Genomic DNA, 12632 nt, shown 5'->3' on the forward strand with positions numbered 1-12632 from the left:
GGCATACGCCCCCCTAACCCCCCTCCCCCCACCTCCCCCACTCTCTTGCTCGGTGAGGATGAAATTCATGTTCCCACATGATCCTTTAAACCTAACAGGATGCCATTTCTGCTGCACCGTGGCTTTTGTTACAGCTCACTTTGAATGGTAAAGTAGTATGAGGAAATGTCTTAGCTGAGTTGTGTTTCTTACTGGACATCCAGTAAGTTTATAGTTGATGTGTAACGTCTGGTAAAGTTTTTTGAACACTCAACGTTGGGAGGTTAATTGGACGGTGCACTAATTATGGCAAGAACAGCTCAAATAAGCAAAGAGAAACGACAGTACATCATTACTTTAAGAACTTTGGAAAGTTTCTTCAAGTGCAGTTGCAAAAACCATCAAGCGCTATGATGAAACTGGCTCTCATGAAGACCGCCACAGGAAAGGAAGACCAAGATTTACCCCTGCTGCAGAGGATAAGTTCATTAGAGTTAACTGCACCTATGATTGCAGCCCAAATAAATGCTTCACAGATTTCAAGTAACAGACACATCTCAACATCAACTGTTCAGAGGAGACTGTGTGAATCAGGCCTTCATGGTTGAATTACTGCAAGACACCACTACTAAATGACACCAATAATAAGAAGAGACTTGCTTGGGCAAAGAAACGATGGACAGTAGACTGCTGGAAATCTGTCCTTGTGTCTGAATAGTCAAAATTTGAGATTATGGTTCCAACTCCCGTGTCTTTGTGAGATGCAGAGTAGGTGAATCGTTCATCTCCACGTGTGATTCCCAATGTGAAGCATGGAGGAGGAGGTGTGATGGTGTGGGGGTGCTTTGCTGGTGACACTGTCTGTGATTTATTTAGAATTCAAGGCATAACCAACATGGCTAACACATAATTCTGCAGTGCTATGCCATCCTATCTGGTTTGCGCTTAGTGGGACTATCATTTGTTTTTCAACGGGACAATGACCCAACACACCTCCAGATAGCTGTGTAAGGGCTATTTGACCAAGGAGAGTCAGATGACATGGCCTCCACAATCACCAGATCTGGCTTCCATAATCACCCGACCTCAACCCAATTGAGATGGTTTGGGAAGAGTTGAACCGCAGAGTGAAGGAAAAGCAGCCAACAAATGCTCAGCATATGTGAGAACTCATTCAAGACTTTTGGAAAAGTATTCCAGGTGAAGCTGGTTGAGAGAATGCCAAGAATGTTCAAAGCTGTCATCAAGGCAAAGGGTGGCTACTTTGAAGAATCTCAAATATAAAATATATTTTCAGTTGTTTAACACTTTTTTGTTTACTACATGATTTCTACAATGTAGAAAATAGTTTTAAAAAATAAAGAAAAACCCTGAGTAGGTGTGTCGAAAGTTTTGACTGGTTTTGACTTGTCACCAAAAGCACTCTTCTACAGATGCACAATCGTGAGCATCCTGTCGGGCTGTATCACCGCCTGGTACGGCAACTGCTCCGCCCACAACCATAAGGCTCCTCAGAGGGTAGTGAGTTCTGCACAACGCATCACCGGGGGCAAACTACCTGCCCTCCAGGACACCTACACCACCTGATGTCACAGGAAGGCCATAAAGATCAACAAGGACAACAAACACCCGAGCCACTGCCTGTTCACCCCGCTATCATCCAGAAGGTGAGGTCAGTACAGGTGCATCAAAGCAGGGACCGAGAGACTGAAAAACAGCTTCTATCTCAAGGCCATCAGACTGTTAAACAGCCACCACTAACATTGAGTGGCTGCTGCCAACATACTGACTCAACTCCAGCCACTTTAATAATGGAAATGGATGGAAATTGATGTAAAAAATGTATAATATATATATATATATATATATAATATAATGTTTACATACCCTACATTACTCATCTCATATGTATATAATGTCCTCTATATCATCTACCGCATCTTGCCTATGCCGTTCTGTACCATCACTCATTCATATATCTTTATGTAATATTTTTATCCCTTTACACTTGTGTGTGAATAAGGTAGTAGTTGTGGAATTGTTAGGTTAGATTACTCGTTGGTTATTACTGCACACTCGCATTAACATCTGCTAACCATGTGTATGTGACAAATAAAATGTGATTTGATTTTGATTTATTATAATAATTCCCCTTTGACATGTGTGTAGACCAGCGACCAAAAAAAAAATCGAAATTTCATCCATTTTAAATTCAGACTGTAGCACAGTTAAGGGGTGTGAATACTTTCTGAAGGCACTGTAATTACCCAGAGGTGATTGTTTTCTGTTCTTTTCCATTCAAATCTTGGTCATAAGATAACAGCAGTAACTGTTGCATAATCTATTCTAAGCCACTTACAGCATTTATGGATCATTGTCCTGTGTCATTGAATTTCAGACTGCTGATTGTACTTTTCTGTGGCTCTCAGCCACTTGAAGTTGAGATGCATTGAAACTTGCCTGGCTTTCAAAGTGCATCTCTCATCTGAGCTGGATCGTTCTGCAGGTAGCTATGCCCGTTGAGTTGGCTTATCCACTTCAGTATTACCCTGGTAATTATTGTACTTTGATTAAATACATAATTGCAAAACTTCCCTGGTCGTTGTGGTTGAATCTATGTTTGAAATGCACTGCTCGACTGAGGGACCTTACAGATATGTCTGGGACACAGAGATTAGGTAACCATTCAAAAAGCATGTTAGTATTGCACACAGAGTGACCCATGCAACTTATTATGTGACTTGTTAAGCTAATTTGTACTCCTGAACTAATTTAGGCTTGCCATAACAAAGGGGTTGAACTTATTGACTCAAGACGTGGCAGCTTTTTATTTTTTCTTAATGTGTAAAATTTTTGAAGAAACCTAATTCCACTTTGACATTTTGGGGTAATGTGTGTTGGCCAGCGACAAAACATCTCAATTTAATCCATTTTAAATTCTGTCTGTAGCACAGCAAAATATGAAAAAAATCAAGGGGTGTGTATATTTTCTGTAGGCACTATAATCACCCAGAAGGCCGTTGTTTTCTGTTGTTTTCCATGGTTATTAGATAAGAGCATTAACTGTTGCAGAATCTATTCTAAGCCACTTAAAGAATGTACTGATCATTATCACAGGTGATTGAATTTCAAAATGCTGATTCTACTTTTTTTATGGCTCTCAGACACTTGAAGCAGACTTGCTTTCAAAGTGCTTCTCTCATCTGATCTGGATCGTTTTGCAGTCAGCCATGCCCGTGGAGTTGGACCTACCTCTTCAGTATTACCATGATAATAATAGTTTGATTAAATACATCAGCCAACTCAGTCATTTCTTTAATTAGAATCAGAGGTTGTAATTAACATTAGGAGAGGATAAGAATTTGTCTTATCCTGGTCTTAGCCAGTACACCAGTGTTATTACTGCCTTGGGATAGGATATTGTAGCTACTGCCAAGGCAATATCCTTTCTTAAAGATATCCTTTCTTAAAGCATTGTAGCACCATTAGGGAGTTGTGACCAGAGCTCTACTTTGATAGGGTTCGAACCTTTTAGTCAAGAGCGATGCTGCACGCACCACGACCACCGACAACTCATGCCAGACATGATTGACAAATTTCCACACTTCCCGACCCTTCCCCTTTCATTTAAGCTGCTCTTAAAGGAAAATACCACTCAAAAAGTATATTGTTGTATTTGTTTCATTAGTCCACTGTTGATACAGTACAGTCCTAACATTTTTGCATGTCAGCAATCAAATGTTCAAGATATACTGTAGTACTAAGTGTCACATTTTATTTGATTTATTTCACATTTATTTAACTAGGTAGGCTAGTTGAGAACAAGTTCTCATTTACAACTGTGACCTGGCCAAGATAAAGCAAAGCAGTTCGACACATGGAATAAACAAGCATACAGTCAATAATACAGTAGAAAAAGTCTATATACAGTGTGTGCAAATGAGGTGAGATAAGGGAGGTAAGGCAATAAATAGGCCATGGTGGCGAAGTAATTACAATATAGCAATTAAACACTGGAATGGTAGATGTGCAGAAGATTAATGTGCAAGTAGAGATACTGGGGTGCAAAGGAGCACGATAAATAAATAAATACAGTATGGGGATGGGGGTAGTTGGATGGGCTATTTATAGATGGGCTATGTACAGGTGTAGTGATCTGTGAGCTGCTCTGACAGCTGGTGCTTAAAGCTAGTGAGGATTCCGGCAGCACCGGACAGGTGGGAGACTCCGGCAGCTCCGGAGTGAAGGGCGAATCCGGCAGCACCGGAGTAACGGGCGGCACCATGCGTAGGGCTGGTGCCATGTACCCCGGCCCAAGGAGTCGCACTGGAGACCAGATGTGCTGAGCCGGCTTCATGGCACCTGGATCGATGCACACTCTAGCCCAGCCGATACGAGGTGCTGCTATGTAACGCACCGGGCTATGCCTGTGCACCGGGGACACCGTGCGCCTCACGGCATAACACGGTGCCTGCCCGGTCCACCTCTCTCTGCGGTAAGCACGGGGAGTTGGCTCAGGTCTCCTACCTGACTTAGCCACACTCCCGTGTTCCCCCCAATACATTTTTGGGGCTGCCTCTCGTCCCAGCTGCGCTGCCGTGCTAGCTCCTCATAATGCCACCTCTCGGCTTTCGCTGCCTCCAGCTCTGACTTGGGGCGGCGATATTCTTCCGGCTGTACCCAGGGTCCCTTGCCATCCAAGATCTCCTCCCAAGTCCAGGAGTCTTGAACCCGCTATTCCTGGGTACCACGCTGCTTGGTCCGGTTGTGGTGGGTGATTCTGTAGCGTTCGTCGTAGGTGGAAGAAGAGGAGGACCACTGCGCAGCGTGGTAAGTGTCCATATTCTTTAATAAAGTAATTGAACACTGAAACAAAACAACAAACGAACAGTCCTGAATGGTGCTGAAAAAACACTGAAGGAGGAATTGAGGAGGAATTGTCTTTGGGGATGACCAGTGAGATATACCTGCGGGAGCACGTGCTACGGGTGGGTACTGCTATGGTGACCAGTGAGCTGAGATAAGTCAGGGCTTTACCTAGCAGAGACTTGTAGATGATCTGTAGCCAGTGGGTTTGGCGACGATTATTGAGCGAGGGCCAGCCAATGAGAGCGTACAGGTTGCAGTGGTGGGTAGTATATGAGGCTTTGGTGACAAAACGGATGGAACTGTGATAGACTGCATCCAATTTGTTGAGTAGAGTGTTGGAGGCTATTTTGTAAATTACATCGCCGAAGTTGAGGATCGGTAGAATGATCAGTTTTACGAGGGTATGTTTGGCAGCATGAGTGAAGGATGCTTTGTTGCGAAATAGGAAGCCGATTCTAGATTTAATTTTGGATTGGAGATGCTTAATGTGAGTCTGGAAGGAGAGTTTACAGTCTAACCAGACACCTAGGTATTTGTAGTTGTCCACATATTCAAAGTCAGAACCGAGTAGTGATACTGGACACGCGGGTGGTCGCGGGCAACGATCGGTTGAAGAGCATGCATTTAGTTTTACTTGTATTTAAGAGCAGTTGGAGGCCACGGAATGAGAGTTGTATGGCATTAAAGCTCGTCTGGAGGTTAGTTAACACAGTGTCCAAAGAAGGGCCAGAAGTATACAGAATGGTGTCGTCTGAGTAGAGGTGGATCAGAGAATCACCAGCAGCAAGAGCGACATCATTGATGTATACAGAGAAGAGAGTCGGCCCGAGAATTGAACCCTGTGACACCCCCATAGAAACTGCCAGAGGTCCGGACAACAGGCCCTCCGATTTGACACACTGAACTCTATCAGAGAAGTAGTTGGTGAACCAGGCGAGGCAATCATTTGAGAAAACAAGGCTGTTGAGTCTGCCGATAAGAATGTGGTGATTGACAGAGTCGAGAGCCTTGGCCAGGTAGATGAATATGGCTGCACAGTAATTTCTCTTATCCATGGCGGTTATTATATTATTTAGGACCTTGAGCGTGGCTGAGGTGCACCCATGACCAGCTCTGAAACCAGATTGCATAGCGGAGAATGTACGGTGGGATTCGAAATGGTTGGTAATCTGTTTGTTGACTTGGCTTTCGAAGACCTTAGAAAGGCAGGGTAGGATAGATATAGGTCTGTAGCAGTTTGGGTCTAGAGTGTCTCCCCCTTTGAAGAGGGGGATGACCGTGGCAGCTTTCCAATCTTTGGGAATCTCAGACGATACAAAAGAGAGGTTGAACAGGCTAGTAAGTATGATGTTTTCCATTTTGAATTGACGAGGGCAGTCCATAACAGCTGATGAAGAATATTTTAAGATCTGTAAATATTACGTATTGAGGAATGGTCTCAGATCCCTCCCAATGTTCACCAATCTCATAAAACATTTTAGAAAAAAGGGGAGGGTGATAGAGTATTGAAAACCAGGGTGCCAATCATTTTTACCCCTATCTTTTTGACATTATTTGTATTACTTGTTAAATAAAATCTCTTATTTTTTGCTCATGTTTTTTTGCTCATCAAGGCTGTCAATACTTATGGACCTGTCTGTGTACAGTATGTTTTTTGGAGCATTTTCTTGGTACACTGTTGATAGAATGTGTAATTCTTGCACGTTACACTTCAAATCACACAAAAAGTAAACAATCCTTCTCAGCAAACCAACCCACTGTTGGTAATAAAAATGTGAAAGATTGTCAACATCAAGCAACGTCTTAACTGCTGAAGTCACTGTATGTTCTGATATTATGCGTATAGTAATAGCATAGTAATGAAAGTATTGATTCATTTAACCCAGAATGTTGTTCATATAATGCAGTGTAAACAGTGAACAGGGCTGCCTTGCATTGGGAGCACATACAGCCAGGATAAAAGCCTGTCACTGTAGTGGCTTTAAACAATGTCCCAACGTTTTAACTATAGATGCCTTTTTATAGGGTTGGTTCTAACACATTTCCCCATTGAGAGTTGTTGCAGTTTATTTAGATGTATTACTCACAAAGAACTGTCTGGGTTGTCACACAGTTCCAGGTTGATAAATGGAAAAACAAAATGGTACATAAGGTGGTTGAAAACGGTACCTCCTTGACGGCTTCTATTCAGGTGCAAACACCTGTTCCAATTGTCTAACTCGCTGCTGCCTTCGGTTTAACCCTTTAAATTCTGACCTAACCCAAAAGGTTGCCACCAGGTGTCACAATAGCAATATAAATTGATTTCTATATAAACATCAACTGTAAAATCAGTGAAAAACTGTTTCCATATAATTCTAAGCAATAACAAATAAACCAAAACATCTTCTATACATTTTCTTTTACATGTACAAAATGGCTCTTACAGTTACACTCTGTGGCTCTGTGCCTTCTCTGCCCGGCGGTGAGCATAAAGGCTGTACCTTGCGGCGTTCTTTCCAAATCCACAGCCATCAACATCAGAATGCCACTCTAGACAAAGGCCTGTGAGTCATGGGCCCGGCCTTTCACGTTCCCATGGTGTCATTTATCATGGATGCCACTGTGTTCTGACAGGGGCACAGCTGCTCACTGCTGGGTAAAGCAAAGAAACCCCTGCTTCTTCCTGACCGTTGTGCATGATCTGCAGTCGTGGGTTTAGATCAATGTCAGACCAGTACCCAGGTGGAGCAAAGGGACCATCCACCTGCCTTCTAAGAGGCAGAATCTCATGGACATGTATGGAGAAGAAATTACCATGTAAAGGAACCATATGCTTTTGTTAGGATAAGACACCAGATGTATTCTACATGACTATCATCTGTATCTTTGCTGACAAGCTTGTTATTATAGTCCATCATATCATGTTCACCGGTATTAATGAAGACACAAGAGACAACATATAATTATGTTGCCTGAAATACAAATGGGGTATAGGACTCTACAGATGTTTCATATAGCAGACAGTTAAGGTACCTGCAAGCTGTACACATACATACATACATACATACATACATACATACATACATACATACATACATACATACATACATACATACATACATACATACATACATACATACATACATACATACATACATACATACATACATACATACATACATACATACATACATACATACATACATACATACATACATGCATACATGCATACAGTACTGCCTGAGAAGATGCAACATTTTAACGCCTAAAGAATTTAGCTGCATCCTCTCTTGTACTCAGCCACTGTGTAATACCTTCTCTTTGGTCATGTTTTTTTTTTGTACGTCTCCATTTCAACCACTCAACCCCTCTCATTTTGACAACCGACCACTCAGGAGGAATTACAGCCCACGCCTGCCCGCGTATGTTGCAGAAGGATATATTGGTCATTTTCTGCTACCGCATTGTGTCCACAGCCAGGCTTGTCCTGCCACTGTAAGCATGACGGCTCTTCCACGACGGAGAAGACCCCCTTTAAATCTGCACTACCCTGCAGACATCTGAGCACAATAGAGGGGTATTTATAGGTCAGCAAAGCACTCTGGGATATGAATCACAGTGAGCATTGGTGAGAAGGAGGGGGAAGTATAAGAGTGTGTGCGTGCGTGTTGCATGTATGTGTGTGTATGACTTGACAAATAGAATTGGGGGATTCCTTGGGTGAAGTATGTGTTTAACCGTCAATATGTTGATGTATTTTCCCGGCTATACGCATCTCTATCATGACAGAATAATCACTGGAGAGAAATTGAAAAATGTCACCACTGCTCCAATTCATTGCATAACCATCTATCTGCCATTATAATAGGTTAATAACATATACCGTGGCAGTTGATGCTGAGATAAATATAGTCAAATCTCCATTAAAAAAAATCTATATAAATGGGTTATGAAATATTGAACCAGGATGAGGTCCACACAATTCCTGTCAGACTTTCTTTTTGGTGACTTGCATGCACAGCTTGCTGCACCAGGATTTAGACAGCCCAGAAGGAGCTAAGCTTTTAAAGAAAACAAGAGAGTCACACCTGAGTGTCTGAACATAATGACTGTCCCACTGTGAAATCCCCCCCCAGGTAATTAACCAGCCCTGGGGAGCCCACTGACGCATCCCCCTCCAACCTCCACCCCTCCCTTCACACCTTTTCTTCTCTATCTTTCCTTGTTTTTTTTCTCACATCAACTGCCACTGTTCTCGGCTCAGCGCTAGCTAGAGGCTTTTTCTGAAAGGAAACTTCCCATTGGAGAGACATCTCCAATTGGAAGGCCATGTCTACAATGTAGAGGTCTGATTTGTACAGATGAATGCAGAATTTCTGTTGGATTCTTCGTCTCCTGCCAAGAAGCGTAGTTACGGTGGCATCTGCACATCACGTAGTTCTGACCTCCTACCTGCACAGTAAATCTCGCTGTAACTTCGAGGTACCTCCTCCCATTTGTCAACTATTTAGATTAATGTTATAGGTGATTCCAATACACAGTACAGTGTATCTTTGAAACTTTGCACAAGCATTTCCACTGAGCTTATTGACTTCTTCCGCTGTTGTTATCCTGGCAGCCAGCCGACTATATTACCTCTGAAACTATTAACAGTAACTTCACTGTTTCAGGCTTTCCCCCGTCCGCTGCCGGGATTACAATGTCATTGTAACGGCTCTCATCGAAAGGAGTGGACCAAAGCGCAGCGTGGAAAGTGTTCATGATATTTTATTTTCCAAAAAACACTCAAACAAACGTGAAAACGAAAGCCAACAGTTCTGTCAGGTACAGACACTAAACAGAAAACAAGATCCCACGAAACCCAAAAGGAAACTTATATATGATCCCCAATCAGAGAGAACGATAGACAGCTGCCTCTGATTGGGAACCACACACGGACAAAACCAAAAGAAATAGAAAACATAGACTTTCCCACCCGAGTCACACCCTGACCTAACCAAACAGAAAATAATAAGGAACTCTAAGGTCAGGGCGTGACAGTCATGATATACTGGATATAATGTTATTTTCAGAATTTCAGAGGGATAATGGTGCCTATCATAAAACGACATCTCGCCAGCCGCCACATATTTACCAGCAAACATTTCTAAATGTTATTTGCTGTCTTCCTCTGAGCTGTCATTTCCAGTGAGTAATCCCCACCCAGGCACTCATTGGCAGTAAGGCCGAGAGAGTGATGAGGTGGAGCTATTGTCTAACAGAGTACTTTTCTCATCTCAAATTCTCCTATTCAAAAGTGAATAGAAAGAGACAGGGAGAGCAAACAATATTTCAAACTGATGCGCAAGTCCAGTACGGAGGACTTTGATCTTTTCTTTTGGTTGTTTACACCTAGCTGTTTGATTTAAGTTATCGAATGCCTCATGAGTCCGCTCTCTTGCAGTCTCGAAGACTGATTCTCCTGCAGACAAGCAGAGGACAATGATGAACACTGGAGTATGTGTTAAATTGTGCTCTTATTTCAGTACATTTAAAAAATAAATCCTATGTGTGAGCCGAAAAGGTTAATAATCTATCTTGTACCAACCAACCAACCAAGCAATTTGCTTAATATAAATTATTTTCCTGTCATAAGGATAGCATAATAAGATCTAAACAGTAGACAGTACCATCCATCATTGGCTTATTACTGACAGGCAGGCAAATGTCAGTACACAACACCACGATAATTAGCCATTCTATCAAGAGTCAGAGCTAAGATAATAAAAACATAGTCTCATTTTCTCCCAAGTGGAGCAGCGGTCTAAGGCACTACATCTCAGTGCAAGAGGCATCACCACAGTCCCTAGTTCAAATCCAGACTGTATCACATCCGGTTATGATTGGGAATCCCACAATTGGCCCAGCGTCGTCCGGGCTTGGCCGGGGTAGGCCATCATTGTAAATATGGACCAAGATTTCACACATCTTATGTCCTTAACAAAAGCCCTAACACGAATCATGTTAGTCATTAGCAATTTGATAGAATGTCAAATTACTCAGGATTGTAAATAGTATTGTGATGCACAGACGTGACTAATAGAGAGACGTGAATAGACCAAAAAGCTTTTCTCATGTGTTACACGATCTCAGAGCATACAGTAGAGGAAAAGACAGGAGCGAAGGAGAAAAATATTTGACCCTTGGGTGTATGAGAGAAGAAGGTGTGCCTGCGCTCCCGAGAGATCCCTTTAGTGTGATTACAGGGCTTTCTCTTTCTATTTCTGTATCACTGTAAATAATCCTGCTCGACACACAGTTCCCCCATCCTCCTCCCACATAGCATGTTCATTGGCCTGCCTTAACAGCAATCATATCACCAGAGGGTAATTGCCATGCGCATGCTATTCGAGGGCATTTGTCAGTAGAACACAGTGACATTTTATGATCTAGCAGTTGTCAACAATGAAGGGGAATCACTCCGATTTCTCTCAGAGTATCCTGCAGCCTCTCTCTCTCTCTCTCTCTCTCGCCCTCCCTTCCCTCTTTCCATCTCTCACCGTCTTCATGTATTATTAGTTTGGTGCAATGCCAAGATAAGAGCCATCAGCCTTGCAGCACAGCACACATGATATACAGTACTGTATCAAGGAATGATAGTATGGACGGTAGTGTATCTGATGCCTTGAATCAGAGATTAGTACATTAACACTAGAAGAGTCGAGTGAGTCATTTTGACTCACTATTAACTTTTTTTGTTGTTGTATTTTTAAGGTTAGGCCCCCCCCGTCTGTCCTTGACTTTTCCTAAATAAGTCTATATGACACACGTATGATGTAAGAATTTCAATATCACAAACATAAAATTCAGTTTTAAGAGAACATGTCATTTTTTTTCCCCCAGAGCTCCAAGAAGGGACTTTTTCCAAATCCTCCTACAGAGTCAAATCAAATCAAACTTTATTTGTCAAATGCGCCGAATTCAACAAGTGTAGACCTTACCGTGAAATACTTACTTACAAGCCCTTAACCAACAGTGCAGTTCAAGAAACGTTAAGAAAATATTTACCAAATAAACGAAAGTAAAAAAAATTATAAAAAGTAAACACTAACAATAACGAGGCTATATACAGGGGGTACTGGTACCGAGTCAGTGTGCGTCGGTACAGGTTAGAGGCAATTTGTACATGTAGGCAGGGGTGAAGTGACTGTGCAAAGATAATAAACAGCGAGTAGCAGCAGTGTACAAAACAAATGGATAGGGGGAGTGTCAATGTAAATAGTCCAGTGGCCATTTAATTAATTGTTCAGCAGTCTTATGGCTTGGGGGTAGAAGCTGTTAAGGAGCTTAAGGAGCCTTTTGGTCCTAGACTTGGCATTCTGGTACCGCTTGCCGTGCGGTAGCAGAAAAACAGTCAATGACTTGGGCGACTGGAGTCTGACAATTTTATGGGCTTTCCTCTGACACTGCCTATTATATAGGTCCTGGATTGCTGGAAGCTTGGCCCCAGTGATGTACTGGGCCGGACACACTCTGAAGCATCGTATTGTCAGATGACGATCAGTTGCCATACGAGGTGGTGATGCAACCAGGTCAGGATGCTCTCGATGGGGCAGCTGTAGAACTTTTTGAGGATCTGGGGACCCATGCCAAATCTTTTCAGTCTCCTGAGGGGGAAAAAGTTTTGTTGTGCCCTCTTCACGACTGTCTTGGTGTGTTTGGACCGTGATACATTGTTGGTGATGTGGACACCAAGGAACTTGAAACTCTCGACCCGTTCCACTACAGCCCTGTTGATGTTAATGGGGGCCTGATCGGCCTGC

This window comes from Oncorhynchus tshawytscha, linkage group LG13 (assembly GCF_018296145.1).
Source record: "Oncorhynchus tshawytscha isolate Ot180627B linkage group LG13, Otsh_v2.0, whole genome shotgun sequence".
In the NCBI taxonomy this organism is placed as follows: Eukaryota; Metazoa; Chordata; class Actinopteri; order Salmoniformes; family Salmonidae; genus Oncorhynchus; species Oncorhynchus tshawytscha.